At 36.2% G+C, this 17277-nt stretch overlaps 1 pseudogene; it reads left to right on the top strand.

The window, feature by feature from the left end:
• Nucleotides 1-15859: 15859 nt before the first annotated feature.
• Nucleotides 15860-16509, top strand: LOC131905604 (large ribosomal subunit protein uL4-like; annotated as a pseudogene).
• The last annotated feature ends 768 nt before the right edge of the window (nt 16510-17277 follow it).

Below are 17277 nucleotides of genomic sequence, written 5' to 3'. Positions count from 1 at the left end.
TCCACAGGAGATGAGAGCAGGTCCCAGGGAAGGTTGCCAAAGATGTTCTGCTGCAGAGCTGGGGATAAGACTAGGGGGCTGGATCTGGGGGAACACAGAGGAAAGGTCTGAGGGCTACCTACCTGATTTCCTGGCAGGCATCAAAAGAAATTATTCTTGACTAGTAGAATATATCTCTTTTATGCCCTTTTCTTTTAAATTTGAGCAGAAGCCTTTAACATTCAATGCATATAGTTTGTTACAAAATTTCATGCCCATTTTCATGCTGTTTTATCTTTATTTTGAGAGGCAGAAGTAAATACTTTGTCAAAGCCACATTAATAAGCTGTCATGCATGTTTGTTAACACCATGGCAAGTGTTGTTAGAAGCTTGGCTTCCTGGATTCAGAGTCTTAAGAGATGGCAGTTAGCTGCCTCTCAATCATTGTTTGTACAGGATTTTGTCCTACTGATTTGTGTAAATACTGTGATAATCTTCTTGCCCTGGGGAGACTCAGGCCTGGAAATGTAAGGCGAATCTAACACAAAACATAATGAAAAAAGCCACCATCAAAGACCTTCTTAGCTCATGGAGACACTGCAGACAGGTGCATCATTTCTTTGGTTTTACTCAAGAATGGAATCAAAAAAACTATTTTGTCCTTTTTTGGGGGTTACAAATACCATATAAAAGTCATATTAAAATATAAATAGCAAAGTTGTTAAAATATACCATAGCTGGTAACAGAAGGCCAACAAATTACTTTCCCATTTGAGAAGTATTTCTGTATTTAATGTCTCAAATTTAAATGATGGAAACTTAGCAATGGATAAGAGGAACACTATAGAAAAATTCTGAGATGATCTGGAGGTGGTGGACCTGAGAGAAGAATGTTTTGAGAATCCCATGTAGCCACAATTTGGCTCTACTATTTAACAAATAAATATCAATAGCATAAACTTTGTTACATTTTCTAGTTTTTTTTTGAAAATTAAATGTTAAAAATAATGGTATTGTTGAAAAAAGTGCTATTTTGGAACAAACATCATGTGATAGCTTGATGAAGTGATATGAAGAAATTGCAAGTAATTTCTCCATAGGAAATCTACATTTTTTTCATACTTTCATTTGAATAGGATTATGATACCATTCATTTCACGAGACAACACCCCTGAATCACTAATACCAAATGTGTGTGAATCTGCAAAGTGGGAAAGACAGATTTAATTTTAATGAAGTACCATAAAATATTTTATTTTCCATGAGAGTTCCTGCTTTTTTCCTGGCCCCCAGTACCTGGGAAATAATATTCCTTATTTTTATAATTATAAAAATAAACCCTTGCTGTTTTCATCACTGGTGTCTTGTGGCCCCTGTTGTATCCTAACAAGTACTTACTGTTGTATTTTCCTCTTGTTTTCTGTGTAGACTTTCTGTAGCCCTCCAATAGAGGTATTGCATATTAGTGCTAGCACCAATTGAGACCAGACAAATTCTAATCATGTGAAGGTCTATAGTAGAAAACTGGCTGGGCGGTGGTGGCGCACGCCTTTAATCCCAGCGCTTGGGAGGCAGAGGCAGGCAGATCTTTGTGAGTTCGAGGCCAGCCTGGTCTATGGAACAAGATCCAGGAAAGGCGCAAAGCTACACAGAGAAACCCTGTCTCGAAAAACCGGAAAAAAAAAAAAAAAAAAAGAAAAGAAAACTGGGGGAATCAACTCCTAGATAAGGTCTTCACATTGTGATAAACCCATAAAACATTCTATGTGGAAGAGTTAGTAGTTTTATATTGTTTATGGCCAAATGAGCTTTCACTATTGATGATGTAAGGCATGGTATTAAAAATGCTGTCCTGGTATGTCCTTACACAGCGAAGCAACTATAGTGAACATTGAAATGTGTATTTCAAAATAGTAAAAAGAGAGAATTTTGAGTGCTCTTAGTATAGGAAAGATGATAAATTCATAAGGTGGCAGATAGTCTAATAGATCTGGTTCATCATGTTACTATGTACAAATAAATCAAAATATCACATTTTACCACAGAATATCACAGAAGTTAGTACAATCAGTATGTCAAAATAAAAATTAATAGCTTATAAAATTTTTATTAATAAAGACTTTGTATACCATTTCCTGATATAGAAAGGTCCAGAAATGCATGCAGGTATAGAAAAATAAAAAGAAAATTGCTACATGTATCCATTTGTATTAGCTGCTAGTTTCCCCTGGCAACTTTATCTCTGTTCAAACATATATGGGATATTAATCAAAGTGAATTCAACTATGTGTGTGAATTCGCAAGTCCTCTCTATTTTTCAAAAGAATGTACAGACTTTGTATTTCATTTTAATTTTCTCTTCTACTCTATTTTCACGTGTTACACAGTAAAGATGGTAAAGATGGCATGTGCTGTAGTCCTTTCGTATATATGTAAAAGCCGCTGGGAATTTCTGCAAGCCAATGCAGCACAGATCCAGTTTTTCATTTTTTTTTTTTTTTTTTTTTTTGGTTTTTTTCGAGACAGGGTTTCTCTGTGTAGCCTTTGCGCCTTTCCTGGAACTCACTTGGTAGTCCAGGCTGGCCTCAAACTCCGCCTGGCTCTGCCTCCCAAGTGCTGGGATTAAAGGCGTGCGCCACCACTGCCCGGCCAGTTTTTCATTTTAATTATCCCAAATAAAAATTGCACTTTAATTCATTGTTTAGATTAATCACAATATGCTAAGATAAAGATTTCTCCATTTCATTTTATCTTTTTATGTTTTGTCTTATTTTATTTGTTTAGTTTGAAATTTCTGTATTCATTATTAGTTTTTTAAAAATAACAATTCAATTAGGCACATGTGTGCATCTGTATGTGGGTATTCACATGAGTTCAGGTGTCTGTGGATGCCAGGAATGTTGGATCGCCCTGAAGCTGGAGTTACAGGCAGTTGTGGGCTGTCGGGCATGGTTCTGTGAACTGAACTTGGATCCTCTGCAAAAGCAGTACGTTCACTTAAACCACTGAGCCATCCTTCCAGTCCTTTTCGTTATTAGTTTCATGGGTAAAGAATAACCGTTTACAAAATCATATATATTAATTCCCCCCCTAATTTGTCACTTCTTAGTTCTCGGTTTAAATTCTGTTTTGGCCATACTCAAGGTTGAATTTATCAACTCAGTTCTGGATTTTGTTGTTTGTTTACCCGTGCATACTGTACTGCAAGATTAAAATGTATTTTTCTTACAGGAAAATGGACTCAGTTAGAGATCATCATATTAATTAAGCCAACCACATCTCAGAAATGGATAACTAGCACATCTTCTCTTCAGTGTGGGTTCTAGTCTTCACAGACCCACCAGGTCATGTATATACATATGAGATACAAACAGAAGTGCAGTTACCTGGGGGCGCAGGTGACACATGGGTGTCAGAGAGCTTAGAGAAGGGACACAACAGGAAGTGAGGTGTGTGCTCACAGTACATTATGTAATTGCATGAAATGACTTTGTGCAACCCTGTATAGCAAAATAAAAAATGATTTTTATGCAATCAATTTATTTTTGACAAATCTTTTTACACAAACTTATTTAATAAAGAAAAGAATTTAGTTTTACTTTTTCTAAATTCAAACTGATTACACAAATGTCATTAAATAAATCTTTTTCTGTTATCAATTGAAAACCATAGTTACTGTGAATTATAGTTTCATATTATTTCAGATACATATTATTTTTTTTATTTGCCTATCACATATCTCCCCAAGAAAGATAAATTAATTCTTATGGGTTAAAAAATATATTTTATTATCTGGTAGGATATATTAATTTTATTTAATCCTTTTCTGGTTATTCCCGCTTTATTTTTTTAAAAGAATTCTTATTACTATTTTAAAAGAATACTTATTACTATTTAAAAGTTTAAAAATAATCACAACACTATGTATTAAAATTTTGAGTTTTACTATAAAAATAAAATTATTCCAAATTACAATGTTTTTAACAGTTTTACATAATTTGAAAGTTTATTTTTGATATTGTCCCTTCTTATATTGCAAATAAAGTTTTTCTTTTCATATTATCTAGCTGATAATTTATTAAACAGAGGAGTATTACTGATTTTCATCTTTAATTTTATAACCAGAGACATTAAAGAATTTTCTTAGGATTTATTATATATAGTCTTGTGTTTATTTGTAGGAATAGAGTTATGACTACAAGCCTTGGAGTTTTGCCATTTCAATTTCAGTATATATGTGTCATTTCTTTTATTATTGATACTTCCAGAGAAAATTTCAATAATTTGGACATTTTTTTGTGATGAATGGGATTTTCTTATTGTTTTTATTTGATGTCTACTGAGATTGACATTTGATTTTCTCTTAGCTTATTGTGTGGTATAGCACGTGAATGGCTTTTCTGATACTGAATTAGCTTGAAAGCAAATGGATTTTAATGAAGCCAATTTAAAGGACACATAACTGGTATCATATCTTAGCAAACAAGAAGGAAATGTTTTGCTTAAAAACATCACTCAAGGAGAAACAGTAATGGCATTCTGACAGTTTAAGATTTAAACATCCCCAGAGCCCTCTCTGAGGGTCATTATCTACTCTTAGTTGTTTTAAGAGTCATCATTGCTCAATCCCTGGCAATTAGCTATCTTTCTTCCACTATTCTTCAAAGGACTGTACACTAATCTAAGGAATAATATGTATTTTCTTATATAGTCAGTTTGCAAACTGGATAATTATTTTAATACCTGTCGTATATCTGGGATTCTGTAATTTAAATAAAATAGTACATCATCAAGATTTGCACATCACAAAGCATTATCAAAAGATGCCAGTCTGTAGCTTATTTACAGTGGAAAAGATTCTATTCTGCTCCCTCATTAGCTTTTTTCTTTCAAGTGAGATATCAAAAGAATTTTATACAAATAAGACAGCAAATTTGGGTCAAATTTCACATGAAAGAATGAAAATAATGCCAAATAGTGTGTTATTTAGGGGGAAAAACCTTTTCAAATGTCTCAGTATCATGCAGGAGTAACCTACTTTCCAGAATCGGATCTCAGAGCTGTAAACCCTATTATACTTTTGTTTTTCAGAGTAGAGTTTGATTGGAATTAAAACACTCAGGACTTTTAAATAGAAGAAATTTATTTTATCAATTATTAATTTTATTTTTTCTTCCAGTAAACAAGATAATTAATATAATGGCATGTTATTTTTAGGCATTATTTCACACTATAGTGAAATGTTACCTATTTTCTAAAACATAAGAAAAATAGCCCACTCTTTTATCTAATTTTTGTTTGTTATATTCATTTTTCAGGTTTTCTTATTTGTCCTGTCAAAATATGCCAGCTTTACAAGGAATAATTTGAATGCATAAGTAATAAATTATAGACCTCCAATATGTTCAATCCAAATCTGAAGTTTATTAAGTCTTGAGACTTCTCTGGAAGATTATCAGGAGGATTTTAGTGATTTTTTTTCTCTTGAATGTTCTGAATTACTGATTTGCCTTCTGCCTTCTGGGAACTTGGTTTAGTCCTCCATACTGTGAGCTTTTGGTGATGTGTATTTTATAGATGCCTGGGTCTCCCATGTTGTGGTTCTGAATGTGAATGACTAGAGTGTTGTTACATGAGCATGATTTGAGTCCTAAAAACCCCATTTTCCACTGGGAGTAATAGTTGAGGTTATTTATTTATTTATTTTTATTTTTTATGAGCAAAACCTATTTCCCAAGTAAAGTAAATAAAAATTAATTTATAAAATTTAGTGACTAGATTATTATCTTCTCTGTCCTTTTGAATATTTAACCTTTCTAAATTTGATATTTCCTCTTGCTGAAGCACTAATTTCAGGGTCTTCTTGGGCCCTAATGTTTCATTTGAGAGAAAAAAGATATTGACAGAGGGATGTAGAATCCCTTTCCACAATAAATATGCCACAAACTGCCATCTTTGGATTTCAATAGTGTGCTAGCACCTTTTTGGTTTATGCTTATTTGGTCTTAATTATCACAGATAGTGGTCAAAGCTTGAGGTAACAAAGTGTACATATACACAATAGAATACCATTCAGCTGTAAAAAAATGACATCATGAAATTTGTAGGTAATGGACGGACCTAGAAAAATTGTATTGACAGAAGTAAGTAAGACCTAGAAAAATAAATGCCACATGTTCAATCTCAACTGCAGCTACTTGTTCCAAATCCTCATGTGTGAATGTGCAATGTCAAGTAACCACGGAAAACAGGATATATAAAGGAACCATAGCTGGGGGGTGGTTAGGCTTTGTGGGAGATGAATAGTAGGATACAGGTGAGAACCCCACCCTTCCAAAGAATAAAATAACAGGGAGGGAGCTCCAACTGGGGAGGAGGCAAGGAGGCCACTAAGAAGGAGAAGGACAGAATAGGGGCAAATGGCACCAAGGCAGTTTGATAAAACTTCAAGGAATCATATTATTTTATAATTACCTAAAATTATATACAATACACATAAGGGCATGCATACAAAGATACAGACACATTAAGACACAGACTCAGACACAGAAACACACACACAACCCTTCCCCCTCCCCCCCGTACCAGGTATGAGAAACCTTTTTTCAAATGGTTGGTCATTCATGGTAGTCAAAGTGATGCTCAAAAAAAAAATAGGTTATTGGTGTATCTGTATTATAAATAATTATAAATAATCCTTTGGACACAAATGAAAAAGTATTTCTGATGCTCATCATCCCTAGGAACGTTTCCTGAATGTTTTTCAATACAGACTATATTTATAGAAATTCCTGGCATATATTCTCTTAAACATGCTTTCTTTACAACATTAATATTTTATAACATCTCCATTTATGTTTATATGTAGCTTAGCTTTGTTGCTACTGTTATTAACTTTCTATTTAGTTTGTGTTGAGTATGTGGTCGGATCATTAAGGACAGTTTGTGGTTGAGTTAATATTTTAAATGGTGGTAGTAGTTGCAATTTAATAAGTCCTCTTGGGAAGAATATTTCATTGTGACTTCTTAGCGCTTTCTGAAATGCTGGAATTGTGTGCACTGAAGTTTTTGTTTCATTTATTGTATTTAAAGTGGTCAGTAACTATGAATATGATCAGTAGAGTTTTCCACTCAATAAAATGAAGTGGAAAGAAATAGTTCCAGTGATTATTAATGCCTACATCAATCACACATCACATCATACCTACAAATTATCATATCAGTTTATATTACAAAGTGTTTTCCATATCAAAATGGAAGAAGAGAAAGTCTGTTGATCAGATATATTGTATGCATTTACTACAGGCTGAGCTTTGTATGAGAAAGTTCTAAATAAACTTGTCATTATCTAAACAAGATGGAAATCTGTTGGAGTGACAGTAATGGTTGTTGGGGGATATTTGATGATACTGTAAACCCCGAGTTTGCATTTTCATTGATTAAGTAAAATTAACCTTGAGTCAAGAGTCTGAGTTAGCAATTAGTTGACAGAAAAGAATCATAGAGCATCAGAGGGCATCCAGAAGAGATAGACACAGGAAGTATGATAGAGAGACACAGGAAGTAGTTGGGCAGGATTTGGAGTGACACAAGTTTTTCTGGTTTGGCAAGCAGAAGCAAGGGTCTTTCTGAGATGCTAGCAAGACATGGAGGGAGTCAGACATACAGAAGGAAAGAAAAGCAAAAAGCTACATGGTAAAATGTAGATTAATAAAGGCAGCTTAATTTACATTATAAGAACTAGTGGGACAAGCCTAAGCTAAGGTCAAGTTTTCATAATTAATAATAAGTCTCCATGTCATTATTCGTGAGCTGAAGGCCCAAAGGAATGTCCGACTATGAATGGTTAATCTTCATATGTTTAAAATCACCTAGATGACACATCTCTGGGTTTGCCTGTGAGGGTATTTCCAGAAAGGTTTAACTGAGAAAGAAGGGTCACCCTGAAAGTGGATGGCACCATCCATAGATTGGAGTCTAAAACTGAAAAGGAAACAAGAGGAAGTCAGATGAAGACTAGGTTTCCTTGCTGTCTGTTTCTTGAAAACAGACACAATTATGACCACACACTTTCTGTTCCTCTGTCAGGAAGGAGTTTATCTTCTCAAGCCATGAGCCCAACTTAAGGAAGACTTCTCTTCCTTAAGTGACTTTTGTCAGAGATGTCACAGTAGTAAGAAAAGTGACTGATACAGGGTACAGGAATTATCTAGTAGATCCCACAGTTTGGGGGACATCAATATGTAATTGAGTGAATGAAAGAAAGCAAGGACTGAACAAAACCAGCATAAATACTGAATGAAAGACAATTAAATTGATGGGAGTAAAAATGTGAATTAGTATTTCACTTCTGAAGAACTGACTTCATAGTTCTCAGAAATCTTGGTTATTTATACAATATGGGGTTCTGAGAAAATAAGGATATGGATAAAATATGAAGGAATTTCTAAAATAATAGAAATCTAAGCCTGCATAGGTTTATTTTTTAATGTTTTCAGTGAATATTAGGACACAAGAAAAGCATTAATCTCCCTAAACTCTCAGTGCTTATTTTGCTATACTTTCATCTGCTTCTGTCTGTAAAACTTAAAGAAAAACAATACAGTGGTTATATAAATTCAGATGTACTGTCAGGACCAAGAGTGCTAAGAATATAATGCTAAAGTGAATTCAAAAGAACACATCAAAGGTCTCCATATGCTGAGTTAAGTCTTCTATCTTGAGTTAAAAATTATACATTGGCAGAAATGGGATCTTATTTGGGCAAAAGTTTTGGGTTTCAGTTGATCAATAGAACAGTGTGCCTGTGTGTGTGTGTGTGTGTGTGTGTGTGTGTGTGTGTGTGTGTATGTGTGTGTGTTTGGAGACATGAAGTCGACAATGGGTCTTCCTCGATCACCATCTGCCTGAGTTTAGATATAAGCTCTCTTACTAAACCTAGGATCACTGATTTGTCAGCAAGCCATCGGGATCTTCCTGTCTTCCCCCTTCTGTGCTGTAGTTACAAGTGCTTGCTGCCACATCTGGCCTTTTATGTGTGTGCTGGACTACACCACTGAGAACTCTTGGTCTTTGTATTCTTAGATTCATAAAAATTGTATATGGAAATAATTCTTAACTCATTGTTCTTGTTAAGCAGCCCTGCCTAACTGATACACATGCCTCCATTCCAGACATGTATAGGCAATTAATTCCAACATTTAACTATTTTGATGTTTCCTGTTAAATTGCTAGGTAATGATAACTTTGGACAATGAAGATTCATCTTTGTTTCAGAACACAACACTGATCTCAGCACACACATGATTTTTAGTGTAGTTACATACTGATTTTGTTCATATCAACTCTTGGGGCTTACATGTAGTGACCAAGTCTTCCCCATATGTGGTTGACTCACATAGTATACTTTCTCTCTTTATACTCTCTCTCTAATTTTTATGTAGTTAATAATTGTTAGCCAGGTGGTGGTGGCGCACGCCTTTAGTCCCAGCACTCGGGAGGCAGAGACAGGCGGATCTCTGTGAGTTCGAGGCCAGACCGGGCTACCAAGTGAGTTCCAGGAAAGGCGCTAAAGCTACACAGAGAAACCCTGTCTCGAAACCCACCCGCCCCAAAAAAATTGTTTTGGTTTCCTACACATTTTTCTTTACAATTGTCACTAAACTCTTAAGCTCTTGACTGGATGTGTGTGAATATTCCTTCAATATGTTGAAATATGAAAGATTTTGTTGAGTGCATATTTCTGGAAGTTTGTCATGCAGAATCTTGTGAGATGTTTAAATCAGGGTCCATTCTTGAATACCCTTTTATGAATAAGTATCTCCTTGCCTTTGTTGGGTGGGATGCTCTGCTATTTGAACATTTATTTGTCTTCTGTTAGTACCTTACTTAGAAGGTTGTAGGGTAGGAACCACATATATGTGGTAGGGACTTTTTTTGTGGAGGGGAAAATGTTTTATTCTTTTCCAGCACCTGACTATACTTAAATAAGTTATATAGTTCCGATCTAAAATGATTTTTGACAGATTTTGAAAACACTTCTCCTTTTGTCTTTCAGTTTTCAGTTCTGCTTCTGAGAGGTCTTCTGCAGTCTTGGTGTTGCTAGCATTGAGAAGTGCCTAGACACCACAGCTTGAACAGATCCTCTGAATTTGGGCACCCATGCCTATCACTGTGGCACGTGTTCTTTTCTTCATTCTTTCTCATGCTTTGTTTGTTTTCTTTGAACAAAAACTCTCACATCTGTCTCACATAGCTCTGGCTGCCTTTAAACTTTCCTCGTAGCCCAAGATGACCATGAAGACCCAATTTTTCTGCCTTCATCAGTAAGTGCTGAGATTATAGACATGTGCCACTGTATTCAGGTTATGTATGTTGAGGATCAAACCCAGGTTCCTGTGCATCTTATATAAGCATTCTAAAAGCTAAAATGTATTCTAAAAGCTTCCACAGCTGGAAGTTTTAAAACATCATTATCTTCATACATTTTCTTTTGCCTTGAAACTTCTATTGTTGTAACAAATATAGAATTTTCCCTTAATTTTACTTTTCAATTTCATTTTCCATGTCTGTGTCCTATATTTCAGTTGAAGATATTCTATAGAATTTTAAGTGCCTTCTACCATTTAAAAAATCTCCACAGCTATTATTTGTTCTTTGAATGTTCTTTTCTTATAATGTGATGTTTTTGTGAATGTAGAACAAATTCAGTATTATTGATAAGGTGAAGTTTATTTGTATCTTTAGTTTAAACAATCACAGAATTCCATTATGTGGACATTGGAGGCATCCTTGGCTAAGGTAGTCAGAGCATTTAATACAACTCCTAAAACACTTGTAATATCTGAACCTGAATTATATGATATATTTGCCCAAATGTTAGATGTGAGTATGAACATCTAGTGTTGCAAATTTTACTGCTGGAAAGTTAGATTAGTGCATTTACTGAACAGAAGGGAAGGTCTGACATACACATAGTTCTATAAGTATGACATATTGCATACAGATGGCCTATAGACAGAAAACCCACAGAAGCCAATTGTCCTACCTAGTAGCTCTTGCAGTCATGTCCACAATTTTATTCTAGTCTTTAACACTTCGATGGTATCACAGACCTCTACTAAATGCCTTCAAGTCGGCCTCCTTTAGCAAGTGCTCTTTTCCTGATAGACCAAAGCAATCTTCTAAGCATTTACTCATTTCACCTTTTATATTTAAAAACATTTTCTTTATTGAATAAAAACCAAAGAATTATAGGAACTTTATGAGTCTAGTCCTTTAACAACCCTCTCTTTATTGCGTCTTCTTTTTGTTCACTTGTTTTAGACGTTTAGATCAGCCCATACTACTACGTTTTATGGTAAAATATTCATACTCTGAATTTTGGACAAATTATGTGAATGATTCAAGCAGACATGATAAAGTTGTCTCATTGCTATGTCATATATCCAAATATACACACCTCATGTTTCACACCTTTTGTTTTATATTTATTACTTGGAAAAATACTAGATAGTTAAGTAGCTATTGCCAATACTGCTTGAGAATGATAAGGACTTGCTAGAAATGCACACATTTTGACAATGTGAATTTTTCATAATTCTATGAGTTTGGGATGGCATTCATGTAAAATATAGGTAAGTCTTCTAATTTTGCTGCTCAAATTCTACCTGTCTATTCACAGCATTATTTCAATCCCAGGTATGTTAGAAAAGTATTAAGGTGTCTCAGAAGCAAGAGGAAAAGACTTGGACCATGTTGGAGCTAGTTTGTTTTGTTTGGAGAAGAGGCTCTGTGGTTAATGGATTGGCTTGATTTTGAAGAGCCTTGGGGAATTTAGATGATTCTGTGAGCTTTGTGTCTGCACGAGAGAAAAACAGGACAAGAAATTTTGGCAAGGTTTATTCAGACCAAATTTTGGAGTCCCCTGCAAGGCAGACTGACTCCTAGAACCTGGCCAATCTTACCTCCTGGGAATCCAATCTGACACCAACTTGAAAGAGCTGATGAGTTTCCTCTGTTCTTGCCACCAGCCCTGAGCAGAATTCACACCATGTGGGCTTTGATAGCAGGAATTCCTTTAAAGACACCCAGAGTTCTAATATGCACGAGAGAGTTGAATACATCAACTTACCTGAATTTCCCTGGAAGCTTGTTCAACTTCCAGAGGAACTTTATTAGGGCAGTGCAGAAAGGACTCATAGGTATCGCAATGGAAAATCATTAAGAACTTCCTGAGCTAAATGTGTTTCTCATAAGGGCCCAAAGGCTTGTGTTGTAACTCTCGCCCTATTCCTGGCTTCCAATCCTCTTTTCTATTCTTAGTTCTTCCTCTTTATACTCACTACTGTGCTTTATTTTGTGTGCCCTTCCTCCACATCCCTGTTTCCATAAGTATTATAGGCTCCATACCTTCAAACTCACATTTGTTTTTATCTTCAAAATCAGTAACTGAAATTCATTATTAACCTAATACTGAAGTAGGTGCTTTGCAATGATAATGTAATTTAAGGCTCACAATAACCATGCAAGATAACATTTTCTTATGCTATGATCAGGCAGGTTTGAATGAGTGTGTGTGTGTGTGTGTGTGTGTGTGTGTGTGTGTGTGTGTGTGCAGGCAAGAGAGTGATTTCCATAGACTAGCTTTTAATTTGATATATTGCTTTTTAATTGGATTTAAAATATATAACATTTATTAGAATGCCTTAGTCTACAATCACTGAGATCTTAATTTGTTTTTCTCAGAGTAATTGTAATTTTATCCACATAAAAATATAAATGAGATGCCCCAGAATGAGATAAAATCACAAACATGACAGCATGTAATGATTCATAGTTTAGACTGAGCATCATTATGGATTTGGAGGATACTTTGATGAAAAAAATAGAGTATTGCATCTGAGGATGTTTTTAGGTAGCACTGCCTATACTTTTTAAATAAAGAGTCATCACCACAAAAATCAAAAGCAGACACATCATTTTACATTCCGCAATTAAGTGTATGCTTGTTAGCAGCAAGTCGTGGCATCTTTGATAGTGTAGGTAATGTATGTTTTCTTCTCAGATTACTGAGGCTGTGGTAAATGGAAGCCAGCCTCAAACATCAAAGAAGAGAGGTTTTCCTTTGTAGGAAAGCATCATTATGTTTTCACACCATTAGGGTGATAGATGTACCCCATCTCCTCTGCATGAAGAAGATGCTTTTGATTATGCTATTTTGAAACTAAACATAGACTAAGAAGGACATAATGTTGATCATTACCCATGTGTATATTAATAGCATAATGCCCCCATACTGTTTATTGATTACTTTATAAACAGTTTTCGGCAAAGGTGGGGTGTTAAAGAACTCAGTAATTGAAACTCATTTTAATTAATTATTAATAGTTACTTAGACATATCAGCACCTAATTTTCTGTCTTTTAAATGACATTCCCTTGAAAGCTTGAACAGGTCTTCATGATGGCCTCATAAAAGACAGTCTCAGCAATTACTATAAAGAGGACATCAGGCAATTCAGTCCCCAACAAAAATAGGGATTAGATGCTGAAGAGTGACAAGGATGCTTGTTATCTCCTATCTCTGCATACCATTAAACAATGATTTCCATGAATAAATGCAATGCATGCTTTAGACCTAGAGTTTACTGAAGGAAAAGTGTTGGTTGAGTAAAGGACATATTACCAAGATGCTATATGGTGAGCACATGTGAATTAAATATACCAGAACTACACAGCTATAAATTTCATTTCCATAACTTCACCTTAAACAGTGTGCTGTACCCAAGTTAACACTAATAAAACATAGTAGTTATGACGATACTAAGACAATCCCAAATCCACAAGGGGGAAAATTCATTTACCGCAGTATTTTGCTCATCCAGAAAGATCAGTAGAAATAGAGTGTAAAAAATCCTGGAAGGACAAAAATCCAGCAAAGGTGAGATTACACAGTTGAATGCTTAAGCCTTTCTTAGAGTGATTGGAAGTTACTTATGCCTCTGTTGCAGCTGCCATGAAGGCCAAATGGTAACCTGAGCGTTTGCCACTTTTTAAAAAAATTTCTACCTACTGTATTCCTCGGGTTAGATAACATTATTACTTGATGGATTATTGTAGTCGGAAGATTTCCTGTGTCCCCCACTCGCATCCCCCAAGTAAACACACAGAGGCTTATATTAATTATAACTGCATGTCCATGGCTCAAGCCTTTTGCTAGCTAACTCTATATCTTAAATTAGTCCATAACTATTAATCTATGTATAGCCACATGTTCCGTGGCTTTACCTGCATCCCATTACATGTTGCTCCTTGGGCAGCTCCCTGGAGACCCACCCCCATTTCCTGTCTCTTTGAATTTCTCACCTGCCTCTAAGTTGCCTTGCCATAGGACAAACGACTTTATTTATCAACCAATCAGAGCAACACATATTTGCAGTGTACAGAAAGGCACTCCTCCATCACTTCCCCTTTTACAATTGGTAATCCCTGCACCATTTAGCACAGGCAGATAAAAATAGATCAAGGAGGTAAAATACTACCCATAAATATGTCTCTTTAAATTATAGGAGTATAGTACATAATTCAATAAAAACTGGAAGTTTGCTAAACAAGTATTCTGACACAATTGCTATCCTTGTGAAAGAATAGGTTTAAAAGTGCTACTCATATCAAATGTTTCTGTTTTTTTCAACTCTATTTTTCTCTTACTGAAAATAGGTTTTTTTTTCACAAGGTTATGATCCCCCTACTCCTCCATGATCTTCCCCATTTCCTTTCCCATCCAAATCCACACACTTTCTGTCTCTTCATAGAAAACAAACAGGCATCTGAATAATTATAATAACATAAATTGATATAAAACAAAAGCAAGGAAATCAGAATATGACAAACCAAACAGAAGAAAAAGAGCCAACCAAAACAAGCATAAGAAATACAAATAGACAGGGAGATAGACTTGTTTGCATGCACAGGAATCCCATAAAAACACAAAAATGGAAGCCATGATGTATACACAAAAGATCTGTAAGGCTTAAAAAAGAAGTCCTGGTAGAACATTATGAGACAAAGAACCTCCAAAGATGCCACTGAGTCTGTTTTGTGTTGGCCATCTACTGCTGCTCATGGGACAGTGGTTTTTATCTCCTGTGAAACTCTGTTGGCAAGAAGTAATTTTTTATCTGCGAGTGGATTCCAGTTGGAGGTAGCTTCTGGGTTAGGCATGGGCTTCTGTCCACTTCTCATCTCAGTGCTGGGACCTTTTTTGGCACAGACCCATTCAGGCCATGTGCATGCTGCCACAGTTTCTGTGTGCATCAGTCCTGCTATGTTTAGAAGGCCTTGTTTCCTTAGTGTCCTCCATTCCCTTTGGCTCTTACAATGTTTTCTCAGTGTTATTAGGTCCCTGGCCTATCTGGTCTCAGGTCCCTGGTCTATCTGGTCTCAAGCTCATGGCCACCCGAGCAGCGTTGGGTATGGGTTCCATTTCATGGAGGGGACCTTAAATCCAGTCAGATATTGGTTGTTACTCCTACAGGCTTTGTGACACTACTGTACTAGCACATTTTGCAGACAGATTTTTCCTGTAGACGGAGGAGTTAGCTCTAGAGGAGTGTAGCTAGATGGCTCAGTGTTCATTTTTCTCCTTTAGTAGCTGCAGAGTACGTTTGTTGGTTTGTTTTTTAAAAAGAAAGAAAGGGTGTGGGGTTGGATGGGTCAGGAGGTAGCAGGACCTGAGAGGAGTTGGAGATCAGGAAAAGTATGGATATATTATATATGAAAAACCCAATAAATAAAATAAGGTTTAGGTAGCTTAAAATGCAGATTTAAAAAAATAAAAAATACATGGTGTGTTCCTCTCATATAGTATACTCTGAAAATGGGGAGTCTGGCAAAAAATGTCACATTGCCAGCTGTGTTCAAGGACAGATATTGTGAACTTTGTTCATACCAAGTTGTGACAAAACAACAGACAGCCCTAAGCCATCAGTGAATTAACAGATCATCAGACCAGAGTTGTGTCTTGGTGTACTGGCAGAACTGTGCCTCCAGTTTCAAGAGTTCCAGGTAGTGGAACCCACTGTTCTGGTCAGGGTGTCTTTGGAAATGTGTGTCATGGAGGCCTCATGTTTTCACCAACCAAAACCTGCCACCATTGACACTATAGAGTGAACACAACCCAAAGCAATATTCCCTTTGCTCTGTCCTGGCTGCCTCAGCCTTCCCAGCTTTGGTGACATCTAAAGGTCATCGTATTGAGGAAGTTCCTGACCTTCCTTTGGTGGTTGAAGATAAGGTTGAAGGTTACAAGAAGACTAATGAGGCTGTTAGGTAGCTTAAGATATGTAAGACCTAGGATTACTTCAAAAAAGTCTATGTTCCTCTGTGAATGAGAGCTGGCTTGAGCAAAATGAGAAACGGATGACATAACCAGTAGAGGAGACCCTGATCACCTACAATGGAGACAATGGTATTATCAATGCCTTCAGTAACATCCCTGGTTTCTTAGTCAATGTCCTCTTGCTGTGAGGGGACACCATGGTTATGGAAACTCTATAAAAAAACATTTAATTTAATAACTTGCTTACAGTTTCAGAGGTTTAGTCCATTATCATCATGTCAGGAAGCATGGTGGTATATAGGCAGACATGGTGCTGGAGAATCATGGCAGGAAGCATGGTGGTATATAGGCAGACATGGTGCTGGAGAATCATGGCAGGAAGCATGGTGGTATATAGGCAGACATGGTGCTGGAGAAGTAGCTGAGAGCTACATCCTGATACCATGGCTAAGAGAGAGACTCTGGGCTTGGCACAGGCTTTTGAAACCTCAAAGTTCACTCCCAGTGACATACTTCTTCCAACAATCCTACATTTCCTACTCCTTTCAAATAGTGCCACTCCCTGATGGCCAAGTATTTAAATATACGAGCCTCCGGGAGCCATTTTCATTCAAACCCTCTGGTGGGCATGTGAGATGTTTCTGCATTTGGACTGAAAGTGTTCTGGAGAAGTTAGGATGAGCTTCTGCCTCTTGGCATAAGGATGCTTCCTGAAAGAGTGAGCGTAATCTTCCAATGCACAAGATGATGGACACAAGCGTTTACTGAATCTTGAAAAGCTCAGTTATCCAAAGAACACTCTGAGCACTGTGCAAGAAGATTCATCAGAGTCCTCAAGTAGAATTCACCAAAGAACCCGAGAATCATGTAGAAGCTTCACTGGTACACAAAGGCTATGCACGGGGACACCACTCCTTTCCCAGTCAGAAATTACAAACTTGGGCAAAGAAAGAGGA

The sequence above is a fragment of the Peromyscus eremicus genome, chromosome 3, assembly GCF_949786415.1.
Source record: "Peromyscus eremicus chromosome 3, PerEre_H2_v1, whole genome shotgun sequence".
Lineage (NCBI taxonomy): Eukaryota > Metazoa > Chordata > Mammalia > Rodentia > Cricetidae > Peromyscus > Peromyscus eremicus.
This window is presented reverse-complemented; position numbering and strand designations above follow the sequence as displayed.